The following is a 12,603-nucleotide window of genomic DNA, read 5'->3' as shown; positions in this document are numbered from 1 at the left end:
TTTTAAGCCTAGCCAATAGTCAATACCCAAGATTGCCTATAGTGATGACTGCCATGTCCAGGAGGGCTGTGGGTGCTATCCAGGGTAAAAATTTATGGTGCCCTTCACTCATCCAGGTTCCTGTTGAACAGTGTCATAGAGGTGCTCTGTTTCATATGAATTGATTGCCTGTTCCAAAGACATGGCAGTCACCGGGACATAAATCTATCCCTCCAGCATGTCAAAGTTACAGGCCATATTTAAGTTCCAGGAACAGGTATCCCTAGACCCATGATTTACGGATATGGAGTAAATTCATTAGGCTTTGGTCTTAGGTCGCTCTGTAGGCCAGGCATAAGTCTCCCCTAAGAAGTCTATATGTATAGTGACAGGGAGTTTAGTTGGCCCGTGTAGGGCACATGCTGGATGTCCTTGATGATCTTTGTTAGAAACCTCTGAAGTGTCTCTAATTGCTGTAGGTGCTTAGTACGGTACCTACTTCATGGGGCATTCTACTCAATTATGGGCCGGATACGTGCAGAGTATGGGGGTTATAACTTCTTTTACTCTTGAGGTGATGCCTTTACTAATCAGGTGAGCTACATGGAAAGCTTTCCTACAAACAGTAGACACATGGTGGTCAAATTTAAGATTACGGTAAACCTGTTATCCCAGGTCCCTTACCACTTCATGGGTACTTAGGGTATTGTTATTGATTTAATAGTGTGAAAGGACATTGTGGCAAAGGGAACAATGATGCATTTCATTGCATTCATTTTGAGACCCTAATATGCCAGTTATTGGTCTGTGTGGGACCATCCTTGAGTATACTGACATCATTTGGGGATTCAATGATTGCACCTAGTTTGCAGTTGTTTGCAAAACTGGTCAACCACAACCATTTAGTTTTGACCTTAACTTCTGAGAAGTATATGGCAAACAGTGGGGGGCCCAGCACTGACCCCTGTGGCATCCCACTGGTAACAGATCTGCTAGTTGATGTGGTGTCACCCACTTTGAGTGTGTGCCCAGTTTGTGAGTCAGTTGGCAACCCATCTTACAATGAAGGAGTTTACATTCAGTTTGATAAGTTTATTGGTAATGCCTGAATGTGTGATTGTGCCAAAAGCTTTTTTCAAGTCAAGGTATGCTGTGTACACAGATATGCCCTCATCAGTGGCCTTGGCCACACTTTCAAAGAAATCCACCAGGTTTAACAGGCAGGATCTGCCCTTCATGAAGCCAAATTGGGTAGGATCCAGGGGTTGGAGGTCACCTATGTCTTTATTTATGAGGTCCATAATGATACGTTCTATGGCCTTACAGAGGAGGGTGGTCAGGCTTATGGGTCTAATTCCCTGGGTCTGTTGCTAGGCCACTTTTGTGGAGGGGGAATAACTGTTGCTGTTCTCCATTCCACAGGAACAAAGCCTGTGTTTAGGCTATGATTGAAAAGTCCATAATGATACATTCCATGGCCTTACAGATGAGGGTTGTCAGGCTTATGGGTCTGTAATTGCCTTGGTATGTTGCTAGGCCACCTTTGTGAAAGGGGAATAACTGTTGCTGTTCTCCATTCTGCAGGAACAAAGCCTGTGTTTAGGCTATGATTGAAAAGGGTATTTATTGATACTCGTTCATGTTTTAGCCTGTATAGAAGACAGCCTGGGATGTCATCTGGTGCCATAGAGGCAGTGTTCTTCGCCTTGGACAGGGCTTTGAGGACCTGCTCTTTAGATATGTAAGGTAGGGAGGGTTTGTTGCAAGTTAGGAGGGGATAAGGGAGTGAAATTTTCACCAATGTATATTCTACTTTACAAAAATTAATAGGCAGAAGTCTTAACTACAGAAAGTTGGTCAAATGGATATGGATTACCTAATATTCTGAAACCATTTTCAGTAGTCAGAAATTACACCAGCTAAACACAACATTTTATCAATAATGCTCACCAAGTAGAACTTGAAAGTGAAAGGTCACCAGTCATCATTTGTATGAGTTCATATATTTTAAAAATCTGGCCTGTCATCATCTACTCTGGTGTCCAAGTTTCATTCACGTGTTATGACTTTCTTAATATTATATCCAGCCATCATATACATTTTGTTTTCTTATCTCTATATCAGTTTTTGGTATGCTTTTTCTCCTTGTATCTGTTGACCTTTAAGCCTCTCTATTTGGCCTGAGCCCATTGATTCACCGGTACTGGGTATCCAAGGGTGAAAGCTGTTCAGAGGGGCCATCATCCAAGTAACCATGATGCTGGCGCCATCCCTTGTTAGATGAGGACACATTTCTGCTAAAATCAGTAATCCTCTTCTGTTCTCTAATTGGTTGATGGCTTGCTTCCTCTCCACCTAATACTCCGCAGTCCAAGGGGACTGTCAATGTGGGTAGAACACCTTTATGTACTCCCAATCTGCCAAGCACCTCACACTGAAATGGAATACCGGTGGGGGGGTTCTGGTGCACTTCAAATTCATCTAATATCTTGCACCATCTACAAAGCCATTAATGAGAGAATAGCTACCATCCAGACAAAACTGCAATGTCATATTAGCCAGGGAGGAATCCATGCCCTCTCTGGACTTCTATTTACAATGATAAATTATGGAGTAAAAATCAGCCATTCCAATAATCGGACATGCAAGGAGATGTGTGATGCATGTGAATTCAGGAGCGATTATAACTTCCGCTCATGAGTACATGCTCCTTTACAACCAAGATAAAGGATAGCATTTGTGTAGCTTGGTGGCCAAATGCTTGCTCTGGGCCTTGCTCGGAAACATTGGATGCCCTCACCCTACTTCCTGACACCAACTGTAGCAGATGCATAAGCTAATTGGTCTCTGGTGACCTGCACCACTGTCAAACTATTACTCCTGTACATCACGGAGATGGCCTGTGCATTTGTATATCAATTGCTTTCAAACAAAATGAGCTTTTGACCATGATTTGCTACCATACAATCAGTAAAAACTTAAATCAAATTGTAAACATGGAATTTGTCAGCACAATATCCGATATCTGTTGGCTTTTAGTCAGGATGAACATGATTTGAAAGGAACCTTTGGTGATACTTAACATTGCTTGCATTAAATTTGTTACCTTGGAACTTTTCTCCCCGGTCTCTGCTGAAAAAGGACACCTGTGCTCAGCTGGACTTTCCCAGTAAAGAAATAAAAATAAAGTGAGACGTCAGTCAACATCTGGGATATATTTATTAGCTATAAAGACATTTAAATTAGGTCAGCTATGAATTCTCCAAACCATTTAGTTATATGCAGGCAGTCTAGTATTGTATCTGCCTAGTAATCTGCCCCTGGTCAAATGAGTGAGTTTGACTGCCCATTAATATGACCCTTGGTCAGATACTATAGAACCAGAAATGCTGACATCTTTAGGTTTCCTTAACTAAACTGAGCGTGACCAAACAGATCACTATGGGTCCTTTTTGTGCTATGCCATAACTGGCTCATTAATTCTACCATGTCAATAACAAGTGGCACCAGTCTGAAATTAAATTACTGTACCTGATTCAAAAGGCTAAGCGCACGAAGTCCAGAATTCTAAAATATTGTTGAATAGTGAGTGCACTTGCATTTGCTCAAACTCTAAATCCTCAGATGCATAAACAGACCCACAAAATGTCCCATCCCACAACACAAATCAAAGTTCCTATTAAAAATTGTGCAAACCATGATTTTAAGTCTGCTATTTATTTTACCACTGTGAGTTGCAAACTATGGACTGCAGCACTAAACTATAGACATACATTCTTCAACAAAATGTTATCCGGGAAGGCACACTGATATGTTCCACCCTCATCAGAGAGATTGCTATAAGCACTAAATACGTTTTTATTGATCTATGCCTTGGGATTATATATATATATATATATATATATATATATATATATATATATATTTATTTATTTTATTTTTTTTTTTTATTTTACATTTGTTGACCGGGCTAGTCCAGCTGGATTTATGTCCATTTTCAGTGGAGGCCCGGGGAGAAAAGCTCCAGTGGTTTTTACAAGTTTGCACAGAAATAGGCATAATAAGATAACATTTATAAAACAGAGTAAGTTAATACATGTAATACACAAATATGAATAAGATTGAAACAGAGAAAAGATAAAATGCCTTTTCAAACAAGGAATAATTGATTTTTTTTTTTTGTCATACTGTATATATGAGATAACATATGTTTACATAGATAAAAGGTGGTTGAGGAGGAGATGTATAGAAAAGGTTATGGTGGTAAGGGGGGTTTAGTCGGGGTTTGTGCAAGGACAAAGCCATTGTGCTTTTAAGTGACTTTTTAGTTGATTTTGAAAGAGAGGTAATGATGAGAGAGATGTCAGTTTTGTGGGAAGTTTGTTCCAAATTGTCCCCATAGAGTTTGTGGAGAGAGAATCTCCTGCCTTGTTGTGGGATTTCTGGGTTGTAACTAGTAGTTTATTTGCTGAGCGCAGGTTTGAAAGGTTTGTATAGGGGGAGATGAGGCTAGTGAGAATAGGAGTATTAGTAGGCTGGTATAGAATTCTGTGTGTCATTGAGAGTTGTTGAAATTTTAGTTGGTTATTTAGTTCAAGCCATCCTAGACGTTTTAGGTTTAGACAGTGATGTGTTCTGAATGAGGACCCAGTAGCAAACCTGGCAATGTTGTTATATGAAGTGGAGAATTTGCTTAGGTTGCTTTTGGAAAGATTAGTGAAAATTGGAGAGGCATAGAAGAGAGTGGAGCTCAGATGGGTTTGGGCAACAGTAGTTCTGGCTTCAGGGGTAAGAAAAGGTTTTATCCTATATAAGGATCCCAGTTTTTTGTTTACAGTTTTGATGGTGGCATTAATGTGAGTGTCAAAGTTGAGGTTGTGGTCAATCAGTACACCTAAGAGTTTTGTTGTTGTGTCGGGAGCTATGATTGTCCCATCGATGGAGGTAATAGAGAAGTGTAATGGGGTGGATTTGTTAGTTGGTGTAAATAGTAATAGTTTGTTTTTTTTTTGGTATTGAGGAGGAGGTGATGTTGTTGGAACCAATTTTCTACTTGGTTGAAAACTGATTGGGTGATATCATGGAGCTCAGATGAAGTGGTTGCTTTACAGATGAGAATGGAGTCATCTGCTTATTGTATGCAGGTGGGTAGAGGAAGATTAGTAGAAAGGTTGTTAATGAAAATGGAGAAGAGCAGAGGTCCCAGGATAGAGCCTTGTGGGACACCCAGAGTAATTGGGAGATGTTTGGATAAGTTATTATCCCAGAGGACAGCCTGTTGTCTATTATGCATGTAGGATTTGAACCATTGGAATGCTAGTGTGTCAAGAGAGAAAGAGTTGAGTATATTAAGTAGTAATTGATGGCTGACCATATCAAAAGCTTTAGAGAGATCAATGAACAGAGCAGAGGAGAGCATGTTATTGTTACGTTTTTTTATTAATGCAGTCTGTGAAGGATAGGAGAGCAGTGGTGGTACTGTGGAATGGTCTGAAACCATGTTGACAGTCAGCAAGAAGGTTATATTGGAGAAGGTTGTCTAGAAATTGTTTGTGGATACATTTTTCCATAATTTTGGCTAGTGGAGATAGTGCAATAGGTCGAAAGTTGGAGAGTTCAGTTGAGTTCCCTCCTTTATGAAGTGGGAGTATAGGAGAGATTTTCCATAATGAAGGGACGGTGCCTTCAGTTATGGTTCTATTAATTAGAATAGAGATTGGGTAGGCAAGAGGTTTAGCAGCAATTTGAAGGTATTCAGGTGGTAGGAGATCAGCTGAGGCTGTACAGGGTTTGAGTTTATGAAGTAGTCTATAGATGAGGGCTGTAGGAATAGGTTTTAAGTGAAATGTAGGTGGTAAGGTAGTGGGGGGGAGGTAGGGTGGGGTTGAGAGGTGGTAGGGAGTTAGCTAGAGATTGGACAGTTTCAGCAAAAAAGCAGTTGAAAGCATCAGCAATCTCCTTGTGAGAGTTGTGGGAGAGAGTAGATGGGGCAGGAGTTTTGGAGTGTCCTGGATGTAAGAGTTTATTTATGCTAGACTAGAATCTTTGGGGTTGACTATGGTGATTTTGTTGTAGCTTGAAGAAATAGTTCTTTTTATCCTGTAATATTGATTTTTTGGTGGCATTTCTTAGTTGTCTGAAATGCTGCTGATCAATAGGGTCTTTAGTGTGTCTCCATTTGGACCAGATTTGGTTTCTTTGTAGGATTTGTTGTCTGGTTTCTTTGGTGAGCCATGGGACTGCTTTGCATCTAGTTCTTATGGAACATGAGGGGGCATGGAATTCTAAAATCTGTAGAAATTTGGTGTTAAAGTGGGATACTGCTTCGTCAATTGGCAGGTGCTTTAAGGGTGACCAGTCACAGGCTAGTAGCTCCACCTGAAAATTGGCTGGATTAAATTTCTTTTCGTTGCGGGTGATTTTAAAGGTTGGCTCATTTGGAATATAGGTTTTTTGTCTGGATATGTAGGTTAGTGAGTGGTAACTAATATCATCAGGAAGGACACCTACTTTGTAGGAGACAGGGTGACAATTTATTAAGATCCAGTGTAATATACTTTCTTTTTTGGTGGGTTTATGGATTCTAGTGGGGGTGGTAATAGTTTGAGAGAAGCCATAAAGGTTTTTTTGGGTTGGTGTATTTAGTGTGGTACAGGAGTACCAGTCTATATTAAAATCACCAAGTACTATTGTTTCTTGAGGGAAGGATGTAGACAGCCAGCTGAGAATACTTTCTATGATGCTAATGTTGCTGCCTGGGGGTATGTAGGAGCATATTAAGTTAATGGATTTGGTATTGTTGAGTTGGAGTTTGGTGAGAAGAATTTCTACCTTGGTTATTACAGGGGATTGTACCAGTATGGGAGTGACCTGTAAATGAGATTTGTATAATATTCCACCACCTTTTTTAGCAGTTCGATCTAGCCTCAGTATGTTGTATCCAGGTGGGAGTATTTCAGTATCTTTTGTAGTAGGTTTAAGCCAGGTTTCAGTTAAGCATAAGATATCAAATGAGTGAGTTTCAAGTAGAGCATGTAGTTGGCTTACTTTGTTGTTAACACTCCTAATGTTTAGATGAGCTATGAGTACTGAATTTGTGGGAGTGTAGGGTGGGGTTGGTTGTCCTAGGGTGTTGTTGTATGGTCCTGGGTTAGGATAAATGTCCCCGTGAAGGAGAGGATATTTGAGAGGATAATATGCATGTTTCAGAGGTTTAGTATAAATAAGTTGTATTTTTCTAAATTGTGTGCATTTAAAATGGGAGACTCTGTGGTATTTAGGTGATAGATAGTGTGAGGTAGATGTTATGTTAGAGTGGTTAAGGATTTTGAGATTTACTGTTAATGTTTGCTTGAGGGATTGTTGAGAAGATGAGTATTGGAGATGTTCGTAATAAGTGAGAGTATAGGGAATGGAAAGCATTGATATTAGTGAGAGTAGGAATAGTTGTTTAATGTACAAGAGTTGATAAGTAGAGGGCATGGTGAGGGAGATGTTATAAAATGTGATTGGGATTATGGAGGTAGGAGTATATGAGGGTGTGGACTAGAAAGGTGTAAATGAGATAAGGGGGAGTGGTTATTATTATGTGATAGGTTGAGTAGGTGGTGGGTCGAAAGGAGTGGTCAGAGTTTAATTGATAGGATTTAGGGGTGTGGCTTGGTAAGTATAAAGGTAGGAGCATGGGGGTAGGGTAGGGGAATGGAGTGAGCCCGCAGGGCGAACGGAGCGGGTTACAGAAGGTAAGTGAGAATCAACAGACAATCAGTAAGCCTCAGAGCCTTTAGGTGTCTCTGGGTGAGTAGAGTGAGATAATGCCGGAGAGAGGTTCAGAGTGATAGTAAAGTACAGGGGGGGGGGAAAGCGGAGTACAGCTAGATAGTAAGAAGAGGAAAAAAGGTACTAGTGGAGTGACAGTAAAGTATAAAGACTAGATAGTTGAGAATAAGGTTTAATTCTAGATTGGAATTTGGTGCAACCTAGTGGGCAGACAGTAAAGGAAACAAGGTAACAGTATTAGATACAGCTAGAAGAGGAGTTATAGATAGCAGTAGGTAGGGGGGAGATAAAGGTAAATTGCTAAACGGGTGTAGAGGAGGGAATCTTTGCTGCTCGTTTCCCTGCTCGCTAGCTTAGTTTTACTTCTTGGTAGGCAGTTATAACTACATAAATTATACAGTTTAAAAGGTAGGTCCAGGGTGGAACATACTTTTAGTCCTTTTGGAACCTCGGAGCACAATATATTTGGAGGGACAACAGAGTTCCTTGGCCCAACGTTGGGATGGTTGAGACCAAATAGCAGTGAGGGGTTCTGAAAGATCAAGCAGGTTCCTTAGTATAGGGTAGAGAGTTTCTTAGTCCTTTTGGAACCTCGGAGCACAATATATGTGGAGGGACAACAGAGTTCCTTGGCCCGACGTTGGAATGGTTGAGACCAAATAGCAGTGAGGGGTTCTGAAAGATCAAGCAGGTATATATATATTGTTGACCGGGCTAGTCTGGCTGGATAACAAGTCCATTTTCAGCAGAGGCCTGAGGAGAAAAGCTCCACTATCTACTAGTACATTACATAAGAAATATATTGCTAAAGAAAATACAACTTAAAGGATTAATAACACTGCAAGAGAGATATTCAACAGTAATGTAACAATTTTTCTAAAAAAGAAATGTACTGTTCTTCAATTCCAACAATTTTACAGAAAAAGTGTATAATACTTATAGTTCTAATAGTAGTAGAATCAGAACAGGAGTTGGAGTAGAGAGGAAAGGAGTAGAGGAGTTAAAGAGTAACAAATAAGATAAATTAGTCAGGTGTACTGCAGGAACAGAGCCAGTGGTTTTGGAAGTACAGTTTAATTTTCTGTTTGAAAAGAGGCAAAGATGTGGTCAGAGTTATGTCACTAGGTAGAAGATTCCAGTTTCTACCTACTGTATTAGTGAAAAGACAGTCACCAGCAAAGTTGTTAGACTTAATTGATTTGGCCATCAGTTTATGGGAAGAGCATAGGGAGTTGAGATTATTATAGGGGATTATCAGTTGAGAGAGAATTGGGGTGTTGTCAGGTTGGTATAGTATACTATGAGCAGTAGAGAGTTGAGGGATTAGCAGGTAGTTTTGGAATTCAAGCCAGCCTAGACGTTTTAAGTTAAGACAATGGTGGGTTCTGAAGGGGTTACCAGTGGCGAAACGGGCAATATTGTTGTAGCAAGTTGCTAATTTAGTTAGATTGCTTTTCTTAAGGTTGGTATAAATAGAGGAGGCATATAGCAATGTAGATAAGAGATGTGATTGGGCTATTTTGGTTCTAGTTGCTGGGGTTAGAAAAGGTTTAATTCGATATAGGGATCCTATTTTTCTATTAACTAATTTGATGGTGTAGTTAATGTGTTGATCGAAGAAGAGATTATTGTCGATGGTTATTCCTAGTAGTTTTGTTGTAGAATCAGGTGAGATGATAGTGTTAGTGTTTGAGGAGATGGAGAAATGTAATGGGGGGGTACGAGTGGTGGGGGTGAAAAGGAGAAGTTTGTTTTTTTTGGCATTAAGTAGGAGGAACCGTTCAGAGAACCATGTTTCAACAGTATTAAATATGTTTTGGGTAAGTGAGATCAGTTCTGTAGTGGATGGAGCAGAACAAATAAGGGTCGAATCGTCTGCATATTGAATGCAGGTTGCTTGTGGGATTGCAGAATGAAGATCATTAATGAAGAGGGAGAAGAAGAGGACCAAGAATGGAGCCCTGAGGAACTCCGATGGAAATTGGCAAAAGAGAAGAGATATGGTTTTCCCATATGACTGCATATGCTTTCCCATATATATATATATATATATATATATATATATATATATATATATATAGTGTACATTTAGAATTTGTTCCCTTTATTTTGTATGCGTGACCATTTTTAGTTTTTTTCTTAGTACTGTATGTAACTTTCGAACTCTAATATGTTTTAAGTCACTTTACATGTTGTAGCATTTTTTTATTTTATCATATTTCTTAACTCTAAATACTTTTGTTTACTTTGTCATTTGATTATTTTTGTTACATCTACTAGGAGCTTTTCTCCAAGGGCCTACACTGCAAAAGGGCTGCTGCCCAGTTGAACTAACCCAGTTAACAAAATGTCAAATAAATGTGTACATAATAAAACAAATAACTATTTACACAAACGTCTGCATCACTTCCTACTATGTACAACAGTAAGACTCATTAAACAGACAAACAGTATAAACTGATCGTAGGAGTGGTTTTACCCAGAAATAATATTCTGCAGATATTTTTTGTTTTCATCTGAATAGTAGACATTTCTTTTTGATACACAACAGTGATTGCATTTATAAATTCTGTAATCTTCCCAAATACATGCTAAGTTTGGTTCCTAAGGAATGGTTTTAAGGAAGGAAACAAGATGGACAAAAGATCATTTTTGTTTTGAGGTTCATGGTGATAAATCTGGTTTTTTTAGAACAAGGATAGCTGTAGCTGTAAATGAATAAAGCTAATTAAATGCTTTCCATTACAAATACAATGAATGGTAGAATGGAGTTGGAGATGCATTATGTAGAACACATTACTCTAAGCTTGCCGTGCCTGTTTTTGAATGTTGTGCAACTGAGGTGATATGCACCCCCTCTAAACAGAGCCATACATTGTAAGTGTTAAGCAGTCTGTGTTCTGCTGAGTGACAACCCTCAGGGCTGTGCTTGCAAGTCATGCATGCTAATATCAACATCACTGCCTCCTACAGAGTCTTGATTTCAGTTTTACTTCCATGAAACAGTAGACTAGAGCTAATCATTTTCTTTAAATGTTGCCTTCAGCTATGATTAAAAACCCAAATTCAAAAATACTGCTTCACAGACATTAATGAATGCAGCAATTGCATTTATTTACATAGAGACTGAGTTTCATTTAAGAATGGGGTACATCACAATAAGAGTTTCCTCAGCTCTTGGATACAAAATAATCTGTCTGCATCAGAAATGCTAGGTAAATATATTAAAAGCTCACAATGCAGATGAAAAAAGAGACTAAAGAAAGGCAAAAAAATCTCCTAAAGTGACATTAACCATTCTTTTATCCAATGCTGTATTTTTTAAAGTATACTAAAGCATGCATTTTCTGACTCTCATGCCATAGATTAAATCTTACTTCACAACAATTTAAGGACACACTATGAATCGGGCAGCAAAAATAAAGTGTGTGTAGCTTTACAAGTCCTGCTGTCAAGAAAAGGTTTCCTTTTCTTTTAATGTAATTGACTGACAAACTCCTGTGATAAGCTGCATACTGATGTATGGTAACGGCCGGAGGCAGTCATCTCGACGCTCTCCTTCTTAGCAGCGCATTACCTCATAAAAAAATTATTTCAACAGTTTTTCTCTGCCGTAGTTTGTACAGCACAATTCCAGTCAATTTCTCCATTTTAAATTTAACCTCACCAGATAATAATTACTGAGACCTTTCTCTGTCTTAATACTGATTGTTGATATTCATACTTTTGACAAATAATTGTACACTCAGAAAACTCAAAAGTGTACATTTACTCATCTTGAGCAAAATAGGAAAAAATGTCTCAGACAAGTCGTAAAGCACAAAGTGACAACAAATGAACTTTACTGTGAAATAAACCAAGCTAAGAACCGTAACTGAATATGGTTTGTATAAAAGGACAATGTTATTGTCAGTGGAGCAATCCTATGTTCATTTACATACATTTAACTGCTATCAAAATAAAATGTATGTAACAGTGTCAGCCATGTTTGCCTGGTTTTCCTCATGACAACAGTCAGATCAGTCTGTATATGAACTTCAGTGTTTCTCTGTCCATACATACCATTAAGTACATTCCATGAGCAGGGACAATCCTTGTCAGGAATGGACACAATTTTGCCAGCAAAGGTCAACCACAATGCATTGTAAAACTGCCATTACCCAATCTTGCCAGCAAAGGTCAACCACAATGCATTGTAAAACTGCCATTACCCAATCTTGCCAGCAAAGGTCAACCACAATGCATTGTAAAACTGCCATTACCCAATCTTGCCAGCAAAGGTCTACCACAATGCATTGTAAAACTGCCATTACCCAATCTTGCCAGCATATTAATGGCAAGTATGTTTCAATAGCTGTATGTACCACAGGGTCTTATCTAAGGTGTTTGTTCTGTTATGGTCTTGTGTCTGTCACCATCATGCAGTCATTGTACATTCTGGGGAATTTGTCCACAATGATTTATAAGGAGACACCTTGAAATTAATGCATCCTAACCGTAAACGTTCAGGTAATCAAATCGCTTACATTTCTGCAGCCTAGTTACATGCCTTGTGCTTGTACCTTATTTGTGCCTGGAACATCAAAGCATCCTTGTTTTAGCCATTTAAACCTCCTTGGTCATGAAAATATATATTGAAACCCTTCAGTTCTTTTCTATAAGTGCTCCTTGGTAACTAACATCTGCACATTAAAAATCAAAATACAAGGAGATACACATGAGCAAAATATTGCACCCATTTGCTGCAGAACAGATGGTTACTTTTTATTAATTACTTTGTACTGGCTGGTGCAAGAGCTCAAGTCATTCTAAAATTTAAAACCACAAACTGTGGAGTTATACCAA

This window comes from Protopterus annectens, chromosome 8.part0 (genome assembly GCF_019279795.1).
Source record: "Protopterus annectens isolate FY-2018-M chromosome 8.part0, PAN1.0, whole genome shotgun sequence".
Classification (NCBI taxonomy): domain Eukaryota; kingdom Metazoa; phylum Chordata; order Ceratodontiformes; family Protopteridae; genus Protopterus; species Protopterus annectens.
Note: the sequence above shows the minus strand (reverse complement) of the source record.